At 46.2% G+C, this 22,365-nt stretch overlaps 1 protein-coding gene across 1 annotated transcript in view; it reads right to left on the minus strand.

Moving 5' to 3' along the window:
* COL23A1 (collagen type XXIII alpha 1 chain) overlaps positions 1–22,365 on the minus strand; it is a 186,606-nt gene that overhangs the window by 159,437 nt on the left and 4,804 nt on the right.

The following is a 22,365-nucleotide window of genomic DNA, read 5'->3' on the forward strand; positions in this document are numbered from 1 at the left end:
TTGATGGACCACATTTCATCAGGTATTCTGCTCATTTATTTTCAGGATTTCCCCTCTACAAACACCAACCATAGGTAGTAAGTGCTGCTGTGCACAGAGCTTGTATTTAGACTGGAGACTATTAAATGACACCAAACTTGCTTTATTGGGGGGGGGGGGGGGAGGTGGAGGAATATCATCATACTCAACTGTGCTATCCTGCCTGGCTTTCTCCAAGGGTCTGACCTTAGGCACCACTGCCATAGGGAAGATGAAACACAACCGCTATTGCTTCTTTCGGTAACCACAGCACAAGCTATGCTAGTGCAAAGCTTGGATAAATATATCCAGCACCTAATTCTGTCAAGTTTTCATTTACATCAATGGATTTTTTTTTTTGGTAAATAAAGCTGCTGGCACAATCCACAGCAGAGCAGCTTCTCTGGAGGCCAGAGCCACATGTGTGAGGGACTCTTTATACCGTGGTGGTACCAGGCTGGACATCCCCGCCTGGATGAAACAAAACCTGTGCAACTCAAGCCAAAGTACACACTCCCCAAGCCACAAGTCAACACCAATCTAAAAATCTCTTTGCAAATCCCAGAATGGAATTTTATTAGGTCTAAGCTACCTGTGTGAAATTCAACTACCACATTAGGAAGCAGAATTTAATCCTCTCTTCCCAGCAAGCGGAAGAGTTCATGTTTTCTTTGGCAGTCAGGTCCATTTTAAATGCACCTATTAGGAAAACCACAGCTGGAGAGAGGTGAAAGGTGCATTTTCAGAGCAGATATTATTTGGTAAATGCAGCAAGTACAAAGCTAATTTCAACAATGCAGAAAAGCCAGGCACTCCCCCAGCTTTCAATAAATTAAATGCTCAATACAACAGCTTGATTTTTCCAGTGCCATGGAAAAACCTTGCACTCTCAGTGAGTTTTAAGCCACCTTTTTGCGAGTGGACACCCCAGAAACCTTTCACGTTAGTGCATGAAGGAGCCTTGGAAAGTTGGATCACAGTTTTAGGCTCCTTCCTTGGGAGGTGATGTCTCTCCCGCTCTCGAAGCCTGGGTCCCTGGTAGTCACCACCATGCACTGACACCCCGCTTTGTCTCCAATTCTGAAATCCTCATTTAGCAAAGGATAAGTAGCCAAGTTAATTATTTCTAATTAAATATCTGAGCAGGGGACAACAAGAAAAAGCATCTCTCCTTCCAGCAAGGGTCAGCATGACCTTAAGATCAAACTATTTCTTCTACCTCACCTTGCCCAAGGCCAGACCTCAGGGAAGCTGGCATCTCTAAAGCCATTCTCCCTACCACCTCTCCCAGGAGAGCTGCCAACAAAGCATGGGTGACTGAAGCACTGTGGGAAGGGCATCACATCCTGCCCTCTGGGAAAAAAGCATCAGAGCAAGTGAAGAAGTCACTACTTGCATGAGAAAACAAATCGATGCAATCCCACTATACACCTTTCACACTAACAGAGAAAGGCATTAGTGTACAGCTGGAGCCCAATGCTACCCAGGGTGGTTTCTAGCTTTTTTTGGTCTTTGCTCAAGGCAGACATTGAAGATGAACAACAGTTAAAAGGTTCTGTCCAGAGAGGATTTTTACTCCTTGGGTTAGACACTGGCTGCTAAAACTCATGTTTGTCTCAGCTCAGGGCATGGAAAGTTCCTGATTTTAAAAGGAATTAATCTGTTTAACACAGACTGTATTAATTAGGTTTTATGCAGTACTGTATTCTGTACTAGAAAAACACCACCACATATTTATCAAATTTTGAACCAGGATTACTGCGTTTTATTGTTTCATAAACTTTGAAAATGACATGTCATGATCTATTTCATCTCAGACTCCACTTTCCATCTAGAAACTGTTACATATGCTCCGAGGAAAAGTCAACCCCATGGCACACATACGTACTAGAGGGCTCTATTTGCAAATAAAAATTATCTGTAAATGATTCTCGTGGAGACCAATCTTCACAGGCATTCTGTGAAGCCAGAGCTAAATAGCAAGCAGCATTTGCAAAAAACCATATATTTTCCTGCAGGCCAAAAAAAGAAGGGAAGGCATACAATTAGCACAATAACAGCTATTTGAAGCTAATGGAAACCCAAGACATTAGCAAAGCCAGAGATCTCTCGCTGTGATTTAAGATCTCCATGGAAGCATGCTTACAGAGTTAACATCTAGCAATCCACAAAGCACCAGTTTCTTGATTAATATTTCATCATCATCAAAGCAAAGCTACAAGGGATAGAGTAGAGGTGGACAAGCCAAGTAGCTCTGTTAACACCTCCGGCTCCCTAAATAGCAATGCTTGTCCCAAGGCCCTCCAAGGCCAGATACAGCATCATGCTGAGAAATCAGGGCTGGCCATCACCAGGACTCTTTAATTGTAATTGGGTTGACATTAATGGGCGATTTGGGGATAGGAGCACATTCCAAAACTGGGGATTCTTCCCACGCTGCCACCCAGGATCGCAGCTCTGGGCAAGAGGTACAAAGCAGTAGAGCAGTGCCTAACACCACGCACCACCATGCAAGCGGAGAAAGGATGAGGAAAAACCAACTACAGCTGTTACACCAATGAAGCAGCCACCCTTCGTAACCACGGCCCAGGGTTTCCCCTGCCTGCTCTGCTGCACACCAAGTTATGACAACCGACCCAAAGCCATGAAGAATACAGCAGAGCTGGCCGCCAAGCACGGTGCGAGAGGAGGGCTCCTCCTCTGCCCCATGGGGGTCAGGAAACCACTCACCACCAAGTCTCCAATGACTTGGAGAGCCTCAGAGCTCTCACGGTCAGGATGTTGGTTTCGGGGGGGGGGGGGGGGGGAGGGGAAGAAGCCTCAACTCCAGCCTCAAACACCTCCCAGAGAGGCAGACCACCGCTGGGCTGGTTCCTCTCAGGGAGCTTGTCCATTGCAGCAGATGGACTCAAAAGAACTTAGGAGAACTATATAACTGATCTTTTGCATATTCTTTAGGTTTTATGCTCGTTTCCCTCTTTCCTGGCAGAAGAGCGGATACAAAAGGAATCAAGTGCAGTATTACTTGCCAAATAGACAGACAGAAAAGTCTGTCCCCTGCAACAAGTTATTAATCAATAAAAGTCAAACTAGCAGTTCTAGAACTGTAACATCTAGGTCAGTTTTGAACATTGATGACGGCATCTGCCTCTCTCTGATCTTAGGTGATATTTGACATTTGTTTGGCTCTCGTTTCTCCATCAGCAAACGCACTCCTGTACATTCAAAGTGCCACTGTAACATCTTGTCTGCACTATTGTTAGGACAATGGGGCTTTAAGAAGCCTAGAGAGTTCAATATTTAGCTGGTAAGTTCTGAAACAACAGGATTTACAAGTGCAAGAAACTACTTCTTTTAAAAAAAAGAAAAAAACCTTCTATTTGAAACAGTTTGCTGGGATTGCCGCCAGAATCTGGTGGAAAGTTTTCACATCTGGGCCATACAATTAAAATGTCAAAGCCAGAGATTATTTAACATATTAAGAGGAAATCTACAGAAAAGCCACACGTTTTTAAGAGTCATATTCTTCGCTGAAGTATGCCAAGACTATCTCCTCATTCAGCACGAGCCAACAGCTCACAGACCAGCTATTACAACTGCTGAAGGCTCTAGCTGCTTTTAAGCTCTCAGTGCTGCTTTGGCCCCTTCACATCACACAGATTTCTTCCTCCTTCTCAGACAGGAGAACTCAAGCTTAATAAAGTTATGTCAGTGTCTGAAATAACACTCCAAAATTTTCACCTAATAATTCTGGATAGGAAAAAATCCCCCCGCCCCAAGCACTCATAAGCCACCAATGCCCACACAGTTGTGCAGAGCAGGCAAGCCCTTGCTGGAGCTCGGGGGCCCCCAAGGAGCACAGGCAGCACCACTGGGATTTCCCAGAGGATTCGCAACCTGTCTTGTCCCCATCACATGGGCACAAAACCCTGGAAGCTGCAGCGGGGTCCAACATCACAGGTTTTGTTGAGTCCGAGCTAAGCCTCGATTTGGATAGCAGCACCTTTACCGGGAAGTAGCACAACAGCTTAGCAATTGGCTAATGGGTACCACAACATGGAGGAAGTTATTTTGGTGGAATGAAAGCAGAACTGGAACTGAAAGGCCAAGCTATTTAAAGAACGGTGCCACAACACTAGTGAACCTATGGGTAAACTGCCTGCGTGAAACACAATACTCATCTGCGTGACCTGTTCAGCCAGAGACACTGAAAGCTCGGGGCAGGGGGGCACAGGGTGGGGAAAAAACATAACAATCAATGAATACACAACCCGAACAAGAAAAAAAAAGTCCTAATAAAAACCTTTCAATCCTAATAAAAATATAAATAAATCTATTTCAAAAACAGAATCAACACTGATAAAGAAAAAAGCTAAAATAAGGACTGCTTAAAGTTACATTTCCATTAGGCACCAAATTAAAATTATGACTGATTTGCTGCACACAGCAGAGAGACCTGGAATTAATTCCATTAACTAAAGCATGGGACACACTGAACAGAAGACACGCCAGCCAGAGCCCCGGCACACATACCAGGCGATACAAGAACGGCCATTTCCATTGGCGAAACCCTGGACGACGCTGTGACGAGACAGGAAATACAGATTAGTTGATGTGCAGCACCAAATGGGGCATATGCAAGAAGCCAGGAGGTAACTCCTCTACCATCTCCACCAGGGGAGCAAGGCCAGCACAGCTCCCCCACCAGTTCCCTTTCATGTTGGATTAGTTGGCCTGCAATGTTTGAATTGCAGACTTTTTTGGGGGGGGACCCCAAAGCTGCTGCTTACTTGATGCAAAAGATGCTTTTCCTCAATGTTTATGACAGAGACTTGTCTCCCTCCTTTTGTTTTTAATTATTTATATGCAAATTCACTTGGGGAGGGTGGGAAGACCACGAAGGAAATGACAGGTCAAGACAAACTGGTAAGGAAGACAAGTGAACCAAAGAGGGCTCCTCGAACCCAAAACACCTCCAAAAGCTTCGGTTTGCTCTTCAGTTTAAAACATGATTATTTATAGACAAGAGCAGTAGAGAAGCATGTGACCAGAAATGCAAGTGAAGACGTAGATGGCTACATGTTAATGGTGTTTACAGACCAAGGCCAATCCAGGCAGTGAGACATGCTCGTCTCCAACATATTTTTGCACAGATGAGCTGGTAGAAGCAAATTCGGCTGCAGATCTCCAGCTGATCAGAGCTGGGTGTGATGCTTGGCACCTGAAAGCATCAACTCAACCCTGTTCTGTACCATTTACAGCTCCAGCCACTTAAGAAAAGACACACCCTCCCACACTTTTTAAGAAAGGACAGTACCCAGCAAAGTTTAGTTCTCTTACAACAGCAGAAGAGGTTCCCCACTGCCCTTCCTCTGCAGGAGCCCCATAGAGGTGCTCCACAAGACGGACTGTACATTTTCCCTCCCTGGAAAGGGCAGCCCCAATTAGGACTTGGCTGCACAAAGCTGATGAAGCAAAACACAAGCATTTCACAGCCCACAGTGTTCCTGGCTCCCGTTCAAAAGGTTGGCAGCCATGAAAGCGAGGCACGGGGGGGAGGGACAACTAAGGGGAACCACAATCAAACCCTTCCTCCCCAGGCTGATCTTGGAGATATTCTGTCCCTTAATTTTGCTTCTTTCTGCTTTTGCACTTAAAGCTATCAGAGCAGTTAAGTACAGATTGCCTTTAATATGCGCTATTATTCAAAGTCTCAGGTGCTAATGGCTGTATCATCCACAGGCTCTGTCAGCATCTCCTAACCTGAATTAAAGCTGAAAACAGCTTTAATAAGTGCCCTTGATCAGGAGTTCCTAATCAGCCCCACAGCTGAAAGCAGTATTTCAGATGGACCCACTCACTAGGCTGTTTGTTACTCCCTGGCTAGCGTACAAGCCCAAACAGCAGAGATTAATGCTTTCAACCCGGGGCCCTGTTTCACATTCAGCTATGCTATTGCAAACTTCCCCCGACTGCCGGGGGTCTAAGAGCAGGGAATTTGGCACCCAGCACATCAACTCTGGCACCGATCAGCAGTGACTCCTGCTCAGGCCAGCCCGCATGCCCAGCGCAGCCCCACAAACAGCTACGAGCTCGTGTTTTACCAGAGCACAAGAAATACTATTAGCAGTCACTGCCTGTCACAGAGCAAGATGCCTTTTGCTTTTTTTTTTTTTTTTAAATGCTTTTTTGGCACCATGGAAGGTCTATGTTGGGGCAGGGTGAAGTCTGACAAACCTTCATGTATGAAGGAAAGATTGCCCAGGGTTAAAGCAAGCAAGCAATAGCAAAGGCAGTGCAATCCCATTGAGTTGGGAAGGCCGCCACATACAGAAGCCAGCTAGTTTCAAGACTAACTTCTCAACTACTTGGAAAGCTTTTTCATTTCTATGACTCAGCTGTCAGCAATAACAACCAACTATTACTTCTCCACCTGCCATTTTCTGCACAAATCCCATTCTGCTGCATTTCCCCAGAGCAAACAAGTCAACACCTGGGCTCAGTCCCACAGCTCTCCACTCAGCCTTCCACCGAGCAAAACAGAGACTTGGGATGATGAAGCAGTTTCAGAGCTCACCTCAGCCTTTGCACGCAAGTGGAGAACAGCTGTCCAAGGAAGGCTTCTCAAATACTCAAGCTCTGCTTCTTTTAAAGAAAAACTAGCTTGGTCACAAGTAACGGTTTATATGAGTCTCTTGTGCAACAGCTTGCTCAAGAAGGTGGCAGAATACACTCTGTCACTGCAATTATTCTACAGTAAAAGCAATACTTTCCACTAGTAAAGTACTACCAAAAAACAATTCAGAAGATGAAGGGCCCTCAGCAGAAGCGTCCTGTTAAACTACACCATCATTGAGAAATTAGAGCTATGTTTAACACAGGATTAGCAAGCACTACTTAGCTACGCTTAGGCTGGTACTCAAGCACTTCAGCCTTCTCCTAAGGATTTCTCCTTAGAAATCGCCTGCACTAACCTCTGCCATTTGGCATAATCACACTCAAAATAAAGCCCTGCTGCAGGCACAGGCTATTGTGCACCTGTACCACATACAAAGGAGACACAGGTCCACACATATGAACACCCCCTTCCTGCATCCCCAAGTGGGGACACGGCTGCCAGAGGGGCCAACAGTTGTCCCCAGAGCAGCAACAGACGGCTCTGGAGCAGCAGAGGAGAACACAGAGGACAGAGATGACAAAGTTTCAGAGGAGACCTCACACAGCACAAGATAACCTTAACGCAAGCAAACACCTGTAAATTCTCATTTTGTCACACTGTCCCGAAAGCTGTGACACAGCAAACACCACAAGACTCACCACAGCCGTGGAGGGTGCAGAAACAACTCCAACCTCGCTGAAGCCACCAGGCTCAAGTCCCAGCTAAGCACCAGTGAAAGCACTGCAAGCTCTTGGGGCATCAGAGACACAGAGCAACACTGCACTGACCTGAGACTGACTAGAAGGGAAGTAAAGGAGCTACTCAGACAAACCTGTGAAGAAGGTGCTTCATTAGTAGCAGCAGCTGTGCCTATTTAATAGCAATAGCCCATAAAAGCACTGCCTCTGATTGCTGGGAAAAGGAGTAAGGTATGTGGAAGGGGAAAAAGCAAGAAGTGAGCAATGTTCTCCTCTGCAAAATGAGTGAGAACAGCTCTATCACCTCTTTCCCTGAGATATTCAGAAACAGGAGAAGCAGTCTTGATGCTCCGCTCCCAGGGAGGAGATGCTGCAGTGGTTTTTGGTTTATTCCCAGGGACAGAGGGGCTGTGGGGAAGGGAAGGGAAGACACCAGCAGTATGGGGTTAATGCTCGGCATATGTGATTGCCAGCTGGGGAGGGTGAGGAGCTTTCAGAGCATCAGAAGGGGAAGGGGGGTGTCGGAAGGTCATTAGCCTTCAGCTCGAGTCTGTGAAAGCTGGCAGTACTCCTTGCTAAACATATCCACTGGGAATTGGCAAGGAAAGGATGAAAGTCAAGAGACTGTATATAAAAGAAAGAGAAATAACATATAACATGTTGTGATTTTCCGGGTTTGATACATGCTTTAGCTCCGGAGCGATGTTGCTATTGCTCAATTTGCAAACGGCGCCTCTCAAAGAGCAAGCGAGGCCTGGGAAGTCCTCTCCCGAGTCCCTTGCACTAATCCAGGGTCACGGGGTTAAAGCAGCACAGCCTTTATGGCTTCTCAAGCCAGAGCTCTTCCTTTCACAGTGAGCCAGCAAATGTGAACTGTACAACTAAGAAAAGAAATTTTGCTTTTTTTCTTCTGAAAATGAGTACTGGGATTTTTTAAATTGCACTAAAAGCCTTTAGACAAGCAACTTTTAAAGTCTGTAAAGTGTTTTAATTATTTGGCCCTGACAAGGATGCTGCAAGGCATTGAGAGGTACCGCCCTCCCCAGCCGGGGCTGACAGTACGTCCAGGGATTAGCTAAGGAGTACAAGGATCCTGATGCTACGCAATGAACTGGGATCTGGGATCCCAAATGACAGAGCTTCGGCAGGGGGAGGGCACACCGTTCCCGCCCAGCTTTGACACCCTCTTGCGTTGCCACGCGGAGGAGCCACCTCTGCATTAAGCAAAGCGTCCAGAGAAGGGGGAGCTAAGGCACTGTATTTTTTGTTTATGGCAAGGCACAGTGACACAAAGCTGTGTAGGGAGGGAAGGTGAGGGAAAAGACCGCTTCGGTTGGGACCACGCTGCTTTACACCCAAGCAGATCTTGCCATGGTCTGGTGGAAAGTCCACATCTGGCAAGGCAGGGACAAACTCCTCTGGGCACCAGCACCAGGTTTGACGCCGCTGGGTTGTCACGGTTGGTCGGCACAGGATTTCTGCCAGCGGTACTGAACCCATTGCATAAAGCGGCTGAAATTCAGGGCAGCAAGGTAAGGGCATATAGGCACGTGGTAACGGTACAGCCATAGGGAACCCCAAAGAAATGCAGCCTAAGCATCCAAAATCGGATATCAGATCAGTTCCAGTGCAATGCAGTTCGACAAAGCCACTGAGTTCAAACAACAAATAATCACCGGTTCAAACCAAACCAGCATGGAGCCACCGAATTTCATCCCTTCCCCTCAGTGCAGCCCCACAGGGAGCCTCCTGAGGGGCGAGCGCTCCGGCACAAAGCCATCCGGCAGGCCGATAAGGAGCAAAGAGTAAGAGCTGGAATAACCAAAGCCCAGAATAAAATCCAGTAAAGGAAGACGGGCATTGATTAACAGAGTAAAAGGAACATGTTTTTCACTCCCTGCTCCTTTGTTTTCACTCCTTTTTGCTTTGTCCACTGAACCTTAATAAGCACTAACGAGCTTCTCAGAGCAGAGCTGCCCGAGCGATGCTGGCTGCTGCCAAGGGACCCTCACGAGCTCAGCTTCTCCGTTAATTAAAAAGGTGGTGTTTGAGGGTACCCAAGTACCCATTTTAACAAAATACAGTCTCCCTTTCTCCCTTTTTAGTGGTTTTTTTTTTTTTTTTTTTTTGCATAAGAGCAGGGAAGCCTGGCTTTTATCAGACTCGCGTGTCTCGTCACCCTGACACCAATATCTGCCATCGGTACCCAGGGCATGATGTGGGCTGGGAGGCTGCTCAAATTGATGCACTCTGTCCGACCCTAGGTCTGTGTGAAGAAATAGTTTAAAGACTGTGGATCTTTTCACTCCGAAAATGCAACAGAGTTCCTTAAAGGCTCCTAAGTTCACATTAAAGCAGGCCTCAGGCAGCTCAAGTATAGCGCTTTTTATCTAAAAAGCTAAAGTGATCCACATAAACTCCCAAGACTGATTTAACTCCTCTTACCTCTCAGAGAATTTAAGTGAGCTTGTGGACCTAAAACCTGTTTACAGCCCTGATCAGGGTGGACAGAGCAAATGGAAAAATCAAAAAAAAATCAAAAGTTTCCAGGAGAAGAAAATGCAGCAGAAAAGAGAAGCACATGCAACTTCTGGCCAGGGTCGGGGCACCTCCACCGTCCGCACTGCCGTCCCGTGCGGGATCGGCACCCACCCCGGGGAAGGCAGGAGCAGACGTGCACCAGCGAGAGCACCCTTCAGGACTCGCATGAAAAAGCCACGCTTTAGGATAAAACGTTTAGGACAAAAAACTGAAACAAGCACATGAACACAAGAAGTCTCTGTGTCCGTGGCACAGATGAGCATCGTTGCCCACGCTATTGCAGCTAACCCACTACCAACAGCACGTATCACATCTAATCCTCTGCCAAGAAATAACTAGCTCTTTTCAGGCAGGCTGACACCAGCTGCCAGTAGCCAAAAAGGTAGGCTTCCTCCTAAAAAATGGGACCTACATTCCTTGCCGTTTCCTGTCAGGATCCGCTGTTGCAATCACGCAAGTCCCTCGAAGGGTGTGCTTTATTCTATAGATGTGGACTCTGGGCACACTATGGTTAAGCATATTCAAGCACTTGCAGAATAGCGACCCTGAAGCACCATCATTTGCTAGCAGCTACTGCCAAACCTCCCCAAAACACGACACAGATCGTATCAATATCAACTGTTCTCATTTTCCAGACAGATCTACTGGGGGAAAAAAAAAATCTGGTCAACATCTCACCCAAACTCTTCAATCTCTCTTAGCAGTGAAGCAGCACAAACCTACTAGCTCCTTCTCCGCTCAGCGTGTGGGCAATCCATCTCAATTACACTGACACTACCTCACTAGAGAGCAGCACCTGCAGTGACTGCTTAGAGACAGCACAATACAGAGAGAAAATCCAGACAAACTTTAGGCAGAAAGAAACATTTCCAGATGTACTGTGCTAACAGAATTCATCTTCCAATAGCTTTTTTCGCTGTTGTTGTTGTTTTTAAAGTCTGACCACAACCATACAAATGGTTGGGAACTCCATCAAATCTACTTAATTTTTCTTCGTAAATACTCCCCTCTCCATGTCATACTTTTCAAATTAGTCCAAGAGCTCAGGGCATCTGTGGTAAAAATGTATGTGGTGCTTAGAACTTGAGTTTAAGAGGTCCATTCAGCCCCACGTTAAAAAGAACAGCTCTAAATGTTACTACAAAATTGCACAGGTTCTGGTTAGAGGCAACTTAAATTCTGCTCAACTCAGTTTGATGAGTGCAAAACGTCTCCGTGCTTCAAGTTCAGCTCTTCCTCCCAGGCCCTCTTTTGAGCAAACACCTGGGCAGTTATTCTCAGTAAAAGCTGCCCTGATCTAGAGCTCTCCCACACGGGCCTGCTGGGCAGCGAGGCTCTGCACGCTGCTTGCACAGCTGAGAGCTGCAGTCACCTAAAAAGAGACCAGAAGGAAAGCAAGAAACGCAGGACTTGGTGCAAGTACATAAGAAATATTACACGTGGGCCTGCAGCCAAGTCCCCCATGTGAGTGGTCTTCACATAAATGGTCCCAGACAACGTAAAAGGGGACTTCCAATGAACTATGCATGATTTAGCAGGGGGGATGGACTAGATGATCTCCAGAGGTCCCTTCCAACCTCAGCCCTTTTGTGATATTGTGATTTTTGGATGTGAAACTCAGTATTAGGAGTTAAAGGAACTGAGCTCCAAGCCTGAGCCTTTCCTGCACCATTAGAGGTCACTGAGGGCGCAACCCAGCTCGGCCATCTCTATCACAGCTTGTTTCATAGCTCAGATTTTTCTCTGGGAGGGTAAGTTGGTCTCCAACCTCCCACACTGCACCCCTCACACAAACAGCCTCAAGACCAGCGGCCTGTTTTTTGTCTGATGCCTCCCCTTTGACCTGAGCGGCTTGGGTGGCCCCAGCAGGGGGTTAGAACTGCTCCCACCATCATTTTGGAGCTAGGGAGCACACAGACCTTCCTACCATGCAGAGGTGAGGGGCTGAGGGATTCTTTGGTTAGCTCGGACAAGGTCATAACATTCTGACCTGCAGAACTGCGTTGTACTTCTCTCTGCTGTACTGAAACACAGCTGCTGTCTTCAAAGATATAGATTGATCAGACAGAGCTTCACTTCCTGGACAATATTTTGATCTGATGGGACTACCTTTGTAAGCGAAAATTGCTCCAAGCCATATAGGATTTCAGCTTTGGGAACAAAAAAAAAAAAAAAAAAGAAGAAGGTAATTTATATTACACAATCATCCTCAGCCAAAGATTGACTTTTCTTGGTCTCCAAGTCTTGTCATCGTTGCAGACGTTCTCAGAAACTAAATCAAAAAAGCCAGCTGCACTTCAGTAGAAGCCAGGCTTTCTTAACATCTTCAATAATAAAATAAACCACCAAGTTTAATGGTGAAACGTATGCCAGAAGCATCAACAAAAGCATCAAATGCAACCAACACATCCCCAAACCTCTACCCCAACCCAGATTCAGTATGACCTTAGGAAGTCCTAACAGATGGGCCTGAGGTCTTTAACTGATACCTCCCCAACTTCAATTTGCAGAAAGAGGTGAACCGCTGGTGTTAAATTATCATTCAAAATACCAGCGCGCTCTCTCGAGCCCCGTCCATTCCTCTTTTTCTGTAAGACTTCCTCTTTCTTCAGAAAGAAGAATCACCATCAGAGAAATAAAAGTCAGGACAAGAACCCTAAATCATGCTGTTACTCTTGGCTTTATATTTAAACAAAACATTCTATCAGAGCCAGGCAAAGGTGATACAGGAACAAGGAGTAGCAGAAAGTCCACCAATCTTTAGAGACTTCTACAAATGAGAGCTGATGGGGTAACTTTGATACGTCACAGGGAACAGCCTTCCTCTTCCACCCCCAGCATCCCCAGCTGAACTGCCCTGAAATGCTTTATGCTAAGCACGCGCTTTACCCTGACCTTGCTGGTTCTACTTCATCATGGCTACGCTGCAAACATCAATCACAAGCGATGCAAATAAATATCAGTAACAGGGCTGGCTATTGCACTGTGCACCACCTCCTGCGAGCCTTGACATCACATAGAGAGGCTTCAGAGTTATGGTGTTGGCCTAGGGAGAACATCTGGTGGAGATGAATTGTTTAGTGGTGAAAGGGAAAGTAACGTAACTTTTGAGATGTTTTTCTCTTGTGTTACCGGAGGCAAAAGCAGAGTAGGAGGGCCGCAGTCCTTTTGCAGGGATGAAATTGAAGAAGCACATTGTATTGACACCAGGCTGCCGAATGCTAACGGTAAGGAGAATCTTGGCACCAGTGTATACTCTGTCACATGATAAAACAAAGACTGATGGTGACAAACATAAGAACAGGTGGAGGTTTAATTAGGTCACTAAACCATGTGATTGTAACCTGCAAGGCTAAATTCATGCAAATTCTTACGCCCACCACGCTCGTTCTCGGAGTGGAAAGCAAGCCTGAAGAGATGACAGCTTCCCGTCAGGCCTGGATTCTCCGTAAAAGTGCTGTGACTATTATTGGGTCACAGTTGGGAAACAAGGAGAGTTATTGCCTCTTGAGTCCAATTCAGCAAAGAAAAAAGAAATCCAGTATTTTTACTGTCTAGTTTATCATGGCAGGACAGGTGCAATTAAAAAAAGATCAGCAACTGAATCTGTTCCCTTGTACTACTTGTCCATGCCCCGTGTCACCATGAGGAGCTGTCACTCAAAAAATAGCTTACCTTACATATATGCATGGAAAGGTCATTTCAATGGTAGGTTCTTGAAGGGCCCAACGGAAAATCCAATGGCTTTGGAAACTGTTAGAGAGCACACGTTCCCTGGTTGACGCTCAGGATTAACACTGGGATACACTGAGGTCATTGGCTACTAAAGATTCTCAGAAAAGTAGCATTTTCAGGCGGGCTGTAGCTTTCTCACTTACTCACTTAGGTTATTGCAGCTTCAGCTAAGACCATGAAACTCTTTGGCAAAAGAAAATCCTACCTCATCACTCTAAACTGCTGGCTTAACTAAACATTTCACTCCAGCCGACTTCCCGAGAGTGTTGTCAATGAAAGAAGAGCAATGGGACAGTCGTAAAGCCAGAAAGCTCTGATGGGTTTGATCGAACACAGCACACCTCAGTTCCACTGACACAATACAGATGAGTAGCCCCAATACTCCAGGGTCTGTTTCTCATACCGAAGGGAGCCGGGGTGAGAATGTTTTGATGGAAGCCTGCTGTCACAGATTAGGGGATGAAAGGACACTTCTTTCCAGAATAAAAACTACACTTAGATGGCAGCACAACCAAGCAAACCAAGCACTGGGAGATGAGAGGCCCCACAGCAATCAAGTTCTGTTTCCATCTCTGGTATGCATGTGTTTTACGATCTAGAAATGATTTTTTCCAAACCTCTTGGAAGGGTGACCCTCCACTCCAGTTCTTCAGTGACTGCACACAGTAACTAGAATTTCTTCATTATATTTATATATTTTCCTCTTTTAAGCTCTTTGCCTCTTTCAAGTGAACTGTGAGACACACTTTAAGAAAATAGAAGTTCTCCCACCTCTTTATGCTTCTACATTTGAAACAACACCTACAGCTTTAAGCATGATTGCAGCTGGCAAAATCTATGCTTGGCTGGTGTTTTGGGATGGTACAGCAGGGACAAGAGAGAACTGCAGCGACCCATCAGTTGGATTCACACCTCTGTCCACATGTGGGTTTACGGACAGTCTAGGACTTCTTAAGCGGAGAACCAAAAGCAGAGGTGGGCTGGGCAGACTGGGCTGTTTGTCCAGCCTTTGCCTGGGCTGGTATCTCCTGAAAGAGGCTAGCGCGACGGTTATTTAAGACAACATCTATCGAGTAATGAAGCTAAATGCACTGACTGGAGAGAGCGGAGAGGCATGACTGATATAAAGTCATACTGCTCCTTTGCTCTGGTTTGCTTTTCACTGCTGTTATCTCCACACTCCCAGCCACAAGCTCAGGTGATCATACTTATTTTACAGCCTGCATTTATGCAATGCAAGTCATTAAATAGCCTTCCATTTCCTGGTGGCAGGGAAATACGGCAGCTGTCTCTGCAGGAATACATCAACGATAGCTGACTGCCCAAAATCACTTTTGCACAAAGCTTTGTGCTAAAACCTGCTTCTATCAACACTGCATGAGCAGCAAGATCAGCCCAAAGCACACGGGGTTTGACACACGTTCTAATCCCATTACACACCGATTGGAAAGAACAGCCCCACCAGCTCACTGAGATGGCATAAAGACACAGTAGAGCCAAGCCAAACGCAGTCTACTTTCAATAATCAGTTCTGCAAAGCCAAGTCACCACTCACGCAGTAACATTCATCCATAATTTGAATAAGAAAGAGAAGGAAACCAGCTGGAACCTAATGGCAAGCCCCTAGGTGAGTCAGCTCGTGAACACTAAACCAAACTGCTTCAGAGGCTCATCTCTGGGAAAACAGAACTGACGGGGTTGGCAGCGAAAAAAATCTGGGTCTTGATAAATGCCTTCACACGTCAAGACAAAGATAAAGTTACACAAGGCCTCTCACAGAGGATATGGTCATCAGGTTTATTTTTATAGTTTTCATTACACTCAAAATAACTTTGGCAGACTCAGAAAAAAATAAATTTTCAAAGCCTTCTCCCACTGATGTCACCATTTTTAATTAATTTGTGCTGAAGCGGTCTAAAGATGAATGCTGTTGCGAAAGGGCCAACTCCGAGTTTAGTGCTTCGTGTCTTAGTATTCAAAACCTGGAGTTGTACTCTGCTCCCAAATGCCGTCAGAATAAATGCTGCCCTCAGTCTCAATGGGCGATGGTTCTGGCCCAGCATCTAATGCCAGTGGTTTTATGAAAGCCAAAAACTAACCCAGACTGCCTTTTTACTTACTCCTTTAACTCTGCATCAGTGTCATTGCCGGGTCTGGGAATAATGCCAGTACCATGCTATTTCCAGGCTTGGAAAGTTTTTACCTGCCACACCGAGCATTTAAATGTCACCTCCAGAAGGATGTCAATGACAATGACCATCACTATTGGCTGACACAGCAGCTGACACGGTAGGTTGTTTTTCTGATTACTTCTGAGTTTTTAGAATTCAGGATGTGCTTTCCCTTGGACTGCAGCGGGACCTCAGGCCGAGAGCGGTCCCTTCACACTCCTGGACCCCAAGCTCACCTTTCCTTCACGCCTTCAGTTAAAGCCTTCCTCTCTCTCTACTTCCCACCACAAGGTCCTCAAGAGAGGTGTGGAGCAGTGCCAAGAGCAGCCTTTCCAATAGAGAAAAGCAAGCCAACGTGACCAAAAGTCATCCTGCCATCACCACGACACACATGACTGCTGTTGCAGTATTAGCAAACAGGGGACATAAGTACATCATTCCTCTGCCTTCAAGAGGGACTTTGGGCTCTTCCTCCTATTTACTTCCATCCATTGCAACCCCTTCTTGGGAACCACCCTGTGATCCACGGATTCCCATTAGCAGTGATCCTGAAGCCACGAAACAGCTCCCTAACCACTGCTTTGAGGCTCCCAAGGACGGGATGGAAACAGGCATAACTCCGTGACTCAGAAACTCTGCTCCAATGTGAGATCATTCTGCCGTTTAGTCACAACATTTCACCAAGTTATGTTTGCATCAGCCAGGCTCCGAGCGGGCGTCAGCTCCCCACCGGGCTCTGCTCCCCCATGCCGCGCGGAGCTGACACCCGCTTCATCCTGCAGCATTTGCCAATTTGGGAGCTGTCCCGGCCCCGGCCCTGCGCAGACAATCGGCTCTCTGTGCCCAGCAAGGGGACCCCCTTCTCACGGTGAGCCCATGCTGGCCGATTAGGATCTTTTAAGAAATCTTAGGGTATCGCTAACCACTCCAGGTAGCTCATGGGAAAAGCAGGCTAGCCGTTCCCGCACATGTGGTGCACAGACACCACTCCAGATGTCCTTGAAGGCCGTTCGCTAACATCCAAAGGGATTGAGGAATGGTAGCCAGGAAGGAGCTGATGGAACGGAGCTGGCAGTAATTTTTATGCTCAAAGAGACACACAACGGCATTTTTCCAAAAGCTGTAAAGACCTGTGATCAGATCATATTTTGAAGGGCTTAGGTTTAAAAAACGCATTAAATACCAAGTAAGTGCCTACATTTAAATAGCATGATTTTTTCAGAAGTCCTTCCCATCCAGTTTTTCTTATTCATTTAGGCGCTTTAACACTTGACTTCTGGCTTTTTTTCTTTTTTTTTTAATCCTAACAAAGGCTTTTCTGTGCAGGAAAGAATTCTGATTGTATTTGCAGTTTAATACAATAAAATCCTGTTTATATTAATACTGCAACTAACAATGTGGTCCTAGCCTCCTATGAGCAAAGTCAGAACGAGAAAGCTTACCCTGCTGAAATTAAATGAATGGTAATACATGGGAAGAGGACAAGGTTCTCATAGGAAACGGAGATAAGGAGGATTTAGGAAAAAAAAAATTGGTGATGTTGTTAAGCTCTTTGTCTCATTCTAAATCATGGAAATTACAGAGAAGTACTGCGTTTTAATGGTTTCATTAGTAGAAAAACATCACTTAAGGTGACAGTAAGGAGTATCTCAGATACTTCACTTGACTGGTATGCAAAGCAACTCAGAAGCAGAGATTACAGCTAATTCCAAAAAGAAATATTTGCTTTCATTTGATATTTTTCCATATCTACTTAATTATCCTGAAGAATTCATGATGATTTGGAAATGCAGAACTACAGCTCCAGATACTGAAGATGTAAAATAACCAGGGAGGTGATAAAGGGCTTCTCTCACAAGAGTGTGAAACAAAGAGCCCGCATGATAGAATTTAGAATATCGCATTTGGCCTGCTGGATAACATCTGCCATTTGTCAGTACTACAAAGCAAACAGAGGCCTCTGCTCCTTGATCTGCAGCAATTAGGGAAATTCTGTTGTGCTAATTACCTGGGGAGACAATGCAGGGAGAAGGCAGATAGCAAGTGACATTTGAAGACAAGACTTACAGCAGTAAAAATAGTCAGCTATTTCAAGTAGCCAGGAACCACAGAACATAATGGCGCCAAACTTCTCAAGCAAGTTGGAAAAAAACCTCATCCGTGTGTTTAAAGTTAGGGCACAAATTTAAAAAAAAATAAAAAGAAGAAGAAGAAGAATAAAAAAAGCACAGCAAGAGAGCCTCTGGAGTCTCTGAGTCTGCAGAGGTACGGAGGATTTTAAATGCTCTGCTTCCCCAAGTACACATGGTTTGAATTGACTAGAAATGGAGCAATCCGCAGCGCTGCAGTATGAAATACCACTTCACTATTGGCGTTGCCAAGCCATTATTGGGAAATATTTGTCACATATTAACTGGAACATCAGATTACTATACTCAACATTTAACACTCTTTTGTAATATATACACACATTCAAAAGCATATGACACCATCTCAGCATGCATTCGACACGAAGACAGGCATATACATCACAGAGCAGTCAGGAAATTCAGAGTTAAGGGTCCTCAGCGACTCTGAGAGCAAAGCCTAGCGAGATGTTAACTAAACAGGCACATGTTAAAAAAAATAAAAAAGCATATGCTGAAATATGCGTGCAAGAACAGTGCACAAAGCAGATGGCAGCTCAAGTAGGACGTGGGGCACAGGCTGCAGCCTGTGCGGAAGAGCCTGGCAGTTTTGCACCTTCAATCGCAACTATACCACGAACAAAAAAAAACGCCGTGCAGGCCCACGCTCGGGGCGAGAGGGGAGCCAGGGACAGAAAGTGTGGCTGGAGCCGCAGACGAGGAGGTGGCACAGCCCTGTCTCGCAGATGGCTCCGCCACACAAGAGCATCCCGGGGGATCCACCAGGTTAGCAGAACTTCTGCTGACACGGAGCAGCCTCTTCCCACCCCCTCCCCTACGATCCGAGGGAAACTCCTTGAACAGTGGAGCAGCGTCCCTGGGAGCAGACTCCATTTGCCTTCTCGCAGCCCGTGAAAGCCATACGGGACACGGCCTGCAAATGTTCATCCATCAGGTCCTCCATCGGAACGAGGTGGCTCTTTGGATTTCATTTCCCCTCATTCTCCCCCTTTATTGGGTTTAAAAAGGAGCGTTTGCTCTTGTGCTCCTAATAATGCCATAATCCAGCTTCTCGAGGTCTTGAGGGACCTTTTCACAGAGCCTCAAGAGTCCTGGCAAGGCAAACAGTGCTTTTAACAAGTCTTTCATACCTCCGGTTTCAAGGTTTATTTTTGTGCCTACAAATATAAGGAGGGGGAAAGGAAAAAAAGAAAAAAAAAGACACCAAGGAAAAACAGTCAAAGGCCACACAACTGCAAGCATAACACAGACAGCTCCGGTCTCGCTTTTCGCCCACCTCCAAGCGCTCGTGAGTTGAAGGCTGTCCTAAATGCCATCTAAACAAGTGTTCCTGCACCTGCTAAATTTTATCTTACGCTGAAGGCTGTACGAGGCTCTGATCCAGGGAAAGAAGCTGAGCGCAAGGGGACTAAGGGCCTCTCGGCAACGTATTACAGGCCTGGCTCCGAGAACGACAACAATAAAAATCCTGAGCTGCTGTTTCACGGCGAGCCAACATGTGGGGACAGTCTGTCCTCGGCCTGACCAACGCCAGCATCACGCAACTGCTGCGGCCCCGGCTGAAATAGCTGGAGATGCTGGGGGCGGGGGAAGGAAAAAAAAAAAAAAAAAGGAAAAGGACAAAAGCAGGAAAAAGGCCGCGCTCCTGACCGCCGGAGGTTACGCAACGGGCTCGCCAAGGCGTTTCTAAGGCCAGCCTGCACCTGGCCCAGCTGCAGCGCCTTCCCAAACTCCTCCGAACGTCCCAGAAATGCCCAAACTGCAAAGGAGCCAAAATGACCAAAAGTGCCCCCCGCCACACACTTTTCTTGACTAAATAAAACAGAACAAATCACTTCAGGTTCCCACGAAATTCCGCAAGCCCGGAGGTGCTGCAGCAGGTAAGGAAGCCGCCCGTATTTCCCTTTCCTCAGCGCCCAGGTGCTAACTTTTTAAGCTCTTTCTTTCCTCTGATTCCGATTTCTTTGCGGCGTTCGTGAAATAGCGGGGCCCCCTCTGCTGGCCAGCGAGCCCTCCGGCTCGCGAGGGTTCCCGCCGCCGGACGGCTCCAGCCCGGGCTCCGCTGCCGGCCCACGTACACCGTTCACAGTTGCACTGACGGCCTTACAAAAGCTGCAGAGCAGCTCTTTCCTAATACCGGTTCTGCGAAAAGCCGTAGAAGATAGTACTTAAGAAACGGAGTCACTTTAAAACAGCCCCGTTGAGCCACGTAACCGCACAGCCGCCTTACTGCAAAGTGCAGAACGGGTGTATCGCTCTCAACGCTGATTTAGGGTCCCACCAGAGTCAAAATAATGCAGTCTTCTAAGTTTTAAGTCGATCGCAGTCCTCTCGTCCCTGATTGATTTTTAGTATGTAGCAAGCTGCTTTCATCAAAGCAACTTGCAAAAGCAAAACCGAAAAATCTCCCACCCCTAACAAACCTCAGCAAAAACCAGTAGAGAACCCCAAACCTCACTTCAAGGAAAAATAGGTCTTTGGTTTAGAACCAAACAAAATCAAAGACCCCGCTCTGGGGATCGGGGGGGTCTCCCGTCCCCTCCCCAGCTACTGGTTTGTGCTGGCAGCGTGGGCCCAAGGGAATGGCAAGAAAGTCTCCCTTTTTACCAGAGAGATACCAAGACAGAGATTATACTGGTGTAATGAAGTAAATAACTACTACCGTTGTTAGCTCTTCAGCGGACTTGCTTTGAAACCAAATCCAGCCATAAGATGGAAGTCATCTTAAACTTGGCTAGGCTTCTGGAGGGAGAAAAAAACGCAAGAACTAGAAGGATCTCACCTATCTCCATGCCCCCTCCAAAGAAGGCATGATCTCTTTGCCAGTGGCTACTTTTCGGTCCACGGAGGCGAAGAGAATTGCGCCTCAGTTGTTAGTTCGCAACTTGGTGTTGCACTGTTCGGTTGCAACTTGGTCAGCAAGGGCTGCAAGTTCTTGGCACGTTTCTGCATTGGGCTTTTAAACTACAGACTGGAAGACTCTTCAGTCTTCTTCAGAAAAAAAAAGAAAAAAAAAAGTGTGAAAATTCCTTCACTTTAGTCAAGAATAGCTGAAAGGCTTCATGACAACTAAGGTTATGACCACACTGCAGCAACTTTGCTTTTAGCTTGCGGGCCGGTCAGTGTAAAACACGGCTTGGCAGCTTGTCCTCCTCTCAGTGCTGCACTCAGGTCTTTGAACAGAAGAGCTCTCCGTACGTGCAAGCGTAATTGCTATTGAGTGGTGGTAGCCAGCGTCCGCCGCAGATGCCACGTAGCTTTCTATCCACAAGAAAAGCATTTTGCCTTCCTTTGGTTCACAGATTATTTTGACATTCGTTCCTAATGACTGTAACAAGTATTTCAGCAGCATGTGGGAAAACGCTGGCCCTCCTCCCTTTCCCCCACCTTTCAAACGCAGCAACCAGCAAATCCATTGACCCTGAACAGAATCGGGACTTTCATGTGCCACAAAGCAGCCTCTTAAATCTCAATTACTTTCTGCAGAGAATAGGAAAAGCCTCTTGACCACTTCAGCACACCAGCAGCGCCCAGGTTACGCAGGCTAAAGGGAGTTACAACCGAGAGAGCCCTGTGAGCCCGACCGACGTGGTTGGGTCTACCTTGTGTCCGCGGAAAGGGCAGAGTCACAGGACAGAAAAAAACAGATATTTGTTGTCAAGAAATCTGAGGACAAAGTCCAGGAAAGAAACCTTTCTCTATACACACTTTCGCTGAGAAGGGAGAAAACCGACTTTGACCACCGTTCTCATAAGAGCTGAAAAGAAGCTTGATTCGTGTCTCAGCTGGTCTAGTCTGCTTACAAGGCAATTACGCACACAGGACGTTCACATTAGCCTCCCGCTAGAAAATAAGCTATTACAATTGCAGCGGTACCTTTAGAAGAGTCATCACTGAAACATCTAAGAGATTATTAGACACAATCTTAAAGGAAAAAAAAACACCTCTCTTTTCTGTCCTATACGGAATATTGCTGTAAGCTGTATTCTGTATGTGAGACCGCACATTTGTCTATTTTGCTTCCACCTGTAACACTGAGAAGCTTTTTTTTTTCTTTAAAGCCCACCCTGAACTAACTGCTGCTTTGGAAGGCTTCGCACCACGCCTTTGCGTTCTTCACCCTCAAAGCCCTGCACATCTTTCACCCATCTTTCACTACTTCCCTGAAAAAAGAAGAAAAGGTTTGAAGTGCACCAGACCAAAGTCATTCATGCCATTCAGCAGAGCACTTACAAAGTATTTCTCTAAGTGAGATTCCTTTACAAACTAATCTAAGCTGTTTATTGTTTCCAAGGAGCATGCACTTCCAAAGCAGAACAGGAAATTTTGACAGTTTAAGAAGTTCATTAAACTCTGAGAGGCAATTTAAACAATCAATGACAGCTTTCATACAGCCA

Source organism: Struthio camelus, chromosome 13 (assembly GCF_040807025.1).
Source record: "Struthio camelus isolate bStrCam1 chromosome 13, bStrCam1.hap1, whole genome shotgun sequence".
Lineage (NCBI taxonomy): Eukaryota > Metazoa > Chordata > Aves > Struthioniformes > Struthionidae > Struthio > Struthio camelus.